This window comes from Brassica napus, unplaced genomic scaffold, assembly GCF_020379485.1.
Source record: "Brassica napus cultivar Da-Ae unplaced genomic scaffold, Da-Ae ScsIHWf_1383;HRSCAF=1962, whole genome shotgun sequence".
In the NCBI taxonomy this organism is placed as follows: Eukaryota; Viridiplantae; Streptophyta; class Magnoliopsida; order Brassicales; family Brassicaceae; genus Brassica; species Brassica napus.
In genome coordinates, this window is record NW_026014800.1 from 22,501 (window position 1) to 26,992 (window position 4,492).

The window sequence follows — 4,492 nt, forward strand, 5'->3', positions numbered from 1 at the left end:
GTTCAATACTCATGTAGTGTTAGACACTTAGACTATACAAGTATCATTAATCGATCGACCAACAATCAAACAAGAACATGATCGGCCAACCAATGATACCGCATAGCTTTAATATCCACCACCCTTCACAAGCAATCACTCAAACACATACAGGCCAACGTCAGGCCTACACTAACAAAATACACATCAAGCCTAATCCGGTACCTAAACCAGACTTAGGACTTAATGTCAGAACCTGCAAGCAAATCAATCAACCACAAACACAATCACAATAATAAGACTATGAGTAACTACGACTCGATCTAACTCGTAACACCGTATATCGGTGCTACACTAACTCGAGGGTTCCATAACCCTCTACGACACTCTAACACAACACAACACACTACCCTGGGCCCTGGTGACTTCGTGTTCCTCCTCTCTATCGGCAATATCCTATCTTCCTACCACAAAGGCCAGAAGAAGGAACTTTCAACCGACCGCGGCCCACAGTCCTTCGGGTCACCGCGCGACAGCCCACAGTCCTTCGGGTCACTGCCACATTACACCGTCGTGTAATACTCAGCCATAGGCCATGATCCCGTCTCTCTGAGTCTTCCCGATCCAGCGAATAAGGGGTTTCCTTGAACCCGCTGGGTACGAGGGCGAGGAAACACTAATCACCCCTACACAAGCCTAGTATGGGCGGGTCACGCACATACTGTCGGCACACTCACACAACACAAACTCAATCTAGAACCTAACCTAAAGATAAAGTTCCAGATCCTAACTAGACACGACTCCACAAGACTAACCATAGTACCAGTAGTCCGGCCTATATGGCCTAAGACCCTTAGTACTAATAACTAAACAATAATATCAATACTAAACAACACAATCAAACCGTTACCCAGATAGTCCAGCCTCCCGCTGAGAAACTATCTTTAAAGATAACGGGAACCTGCACTCAACAATATCAACACGCAATAATAGAAAACATGATGCATCCTAGCCCTAGTCCTAGTCAGGTTATTAACTCAGTCTTAATTCCATTCATCTCAGCTTAGCCCTTGCTAAACTGAGTCCGGTTCCATAAATAAAATAACCCTAAGGACTCTACCATTCAATAGCGTGATCATTCTAATCTATATGCAGACTCGATCTACCCTAAATTCCAAGTGGAATTCAAACAAACCAACTCACAGTGTTCTAGGCGAGAAGCAGCTGGTTGATCGGAGAGGACTTGGCCAAAACCCAAGGGACGCCTTGACTGGACTGGACTGGACTGATCTTGACTTGGACAACCTCGGCTTCACCATGAAGAAACTGACAGGCCTCGACAGGCTGATCTGGACTCGGACAGAACCTCCTCTAGCTTCTGGACAGTTCTTCGGACTTCCCGCGGAGTATCGAGCAGAACTTCGACTGATCTGAACCCGTGGTTCTGAACTAACTCTGGGCAGCACCTCCACTAGACCATCATAGAATATGACTGGCTTGGACGAATTGAATTGGACAGAGCTTCCGCGTCACAATCGTAGAGAATCGCCGATTGGACGGAACTGGCCTTCTCGGTGGAGTATCGGTCTTCAGAATCGACCATACTCTAGAATCGATCACTTCCTTTCTCTCTCTCTCTCTATAGCCACGTTGACTTGACTCCCATCTGATCTGATCTTCACTTGATTGACCTTCAGTTGGACAGAACCTTCCCAAGGCGATGACTCGAAATCAATAGAGAACTGATCTCGAAAACTCTCTAAAACTCTCGAAATAGCTCGGAATCACTTGCTTTCTTTTTCTACTTTTCTCTCAAGGTTTTAACTTTGTTTGGACAGGTCTGGATGTGAAGAAATGAGCTGGGGTCGTGGGGTATTTATAGGAGACACCAGCCAATCAGCTTCAGGTTGGTGGCAGCCCGTGTGTCGCTCCGCATGGCTCCGGACGCATGCACGGCGACACCTCGTGCTCCACATGGCTGGCTGCATGTCCAGGACACATGCAGGACGCCACCACTCCTCCCAGATGTCAGGCTGCATGACTGGAGCTCATGCAAGGCGCCACAGCATCACACACATGTCGATCAGCATGCTTCGGTTGCATGCGTCGCGACATCTCGTGCTTGGCTAATCCACCTCGTGCTCCTACATGTCAAGCTGCATGTGCAGCTTCCATGCACGGCGACACCTCGAGCTTCTCTTGACACTCAGCTGGTTAGACAGTTGCCACCACGTTCTTATCCCTTCTGATCAAGCCACCTCGAGCTTCTCGGTTTCTTTGCGCGATTTCGACCCTTCTTGTGAATTTTTGACCCGCGATCAATCCCGAATATTTTTCCGCTCCCATTCTGATTCTCTGAATATTTTTAATAAACTACAGATGATGTCTGATATCCTTTAAAAATATTTCCCGAGCCTCCGGCTTCTCAAAGAATTTCGTAATACCGAAATTAGGGTTTTCGCCCAACTTCGGGTTTTCCCGTCGTGCTTCAATCCCGTCGTGCTTGCTTCCCGTCCTGCTTAATTCCCGTCCTGCTTCCGACTTATAATGTCTTCAGAATAATATTTTACTGATACGAAGATATTCCGAGAAAACTTCGTGATGAAGAAACGTCAGTCTTCAAAAACGTCGAGCTTCTAAACCGTCGTGCTTCCAAAAATGTTATGCTTCCAAAACATCCTTCTGATCAATCTAACACTTTTCTAACCATGGTCCAGCAGCTTATGGTTCACCCATGATCAATTCTTCGACCATCCTTGCCCGCGGTATGACCACTAAATAATTTTTTTTTTTTTAACGGGTTTCTACATTCTCCCCCCCTTAATAGAATTCGTCCTCGAATTCTTGGTTGCGCAATTGCTCGTCTTCACAACATTCTCCACTCATCTCCATAACCTCTTTACGCTGTCCACCACGGTTCCTTGAGTGTCCTCTTCAAGGCCTCCACAATTGTCTTCATATCTCATCACTGGAATGATCACTGAGTCATCCTCTTTCTTTTACTCTGCCATAACACCCTCATTGCCCATGATACTATCTTGTCCAGATTCCTCAAATCCTTTCTCGATCTTTGTCTTCCCAATTACTGATGAAGTCCTTCCCCAATGAAGTCTTGTTTCCTCCCATCTGTCCAGTCCATACCACAGCCCAGTTCTCTGAATCTGTCTCTCCTCTTTCGCTTCGGGTTTGGGTTTGGCCTTGAACTCCCTCCACTTTAAGGTTTTCATCCCTTAAAGTTCCGATCAACAAACATACTTACTCGCTGCAACTCAAAAGAACACTTAACATGCAAGTTAGTAGACAATTAATCAAATAATCTACTAACCTAGCAAATACTAACAATGCAACCTAACCGCAATTCTAACCAGCAACCTAACAGTTCTACCCAAGCAACCTAACAGTTCTAGATTCCACTATCTCAATCCTAATTTCCTAAAACCACAAATCCTATCGCTGGACGTGACCGGTTTCCCTAATGCCTTTTGTGACTCATTTTGACTCGATAAATATTTAAAACCGATTAAATCATGAGTTCCGGAAGCATGGACGAAACCATGCTCTGATACCACCTCTGTAACACCCCCGAACCGTCCTAAGCATAGGTCGACCCACCGGCCAACAATCAAACAAGAACATGACCGACGGACGACCCACACCAAGGGTTGGAGATGAAAGGCCAACCGGCCAGCCAACAATCAAACAAGAACATGACTGACCGTCCAACCCAACACCATGGTCCGGAAGCGCTACGTGACGGGCTAGGGACAATCCGGTCAGAGTCACAAACTTTACTCCACGACCTAGACCAGTTCATCCACTAACTCGTCCCGCTGCGTCAAGGCATAAGGCTTTGCAACCCGTACCTAGAGTTAGCGTTTTCCGTTAGATCAAGGCCTAAGGCTTTTCAACCCGTACCTCGACCTAACGTTGTGTTAGACCGGACTAGTCAAATATCAGAGTACTCATGAAGCGCATATAAAACAATTACTTTTATTGATTCAAGAAATATTCATACATTGAATAATTCAAGACTGGGCCCGGCCTAATGCCAAATCGAGTCAACATAACACAATTCACAATACCGTTTACAAAAGGCATGAAAATCTACACCGGCGGTCCTAACGTCCAGCACGAAGCTATCCGATCATCCTTACCTAAAGCGACCTGCAAAAAGGACAACGGAGTTGGATGAGTAATCTAGTATTACTCAGTGAGCTGGCGGCCTCTACCCGCAACCTAGACTCTACCCAGACAACCCAAAATAACAATCAATCTAGCCCTAGCATGCAATAAAAGCTAAGGCTAAGCAAACCGTTACTAAGTTAGACTTGGCCTCCTGCCATGATCTAGCTTCAAGTAACGGGAACCTGCATTAAAACAAGTCAACAAGCAATCCCTAGTTAACCATATATACGCCTGAGTTCAATACTCATGTAGTGTTAGACACTTAGACTATACAAGTATCATTAATCGATCGACCAACAATCAAACAAGAACATGATCGGCCAACCAA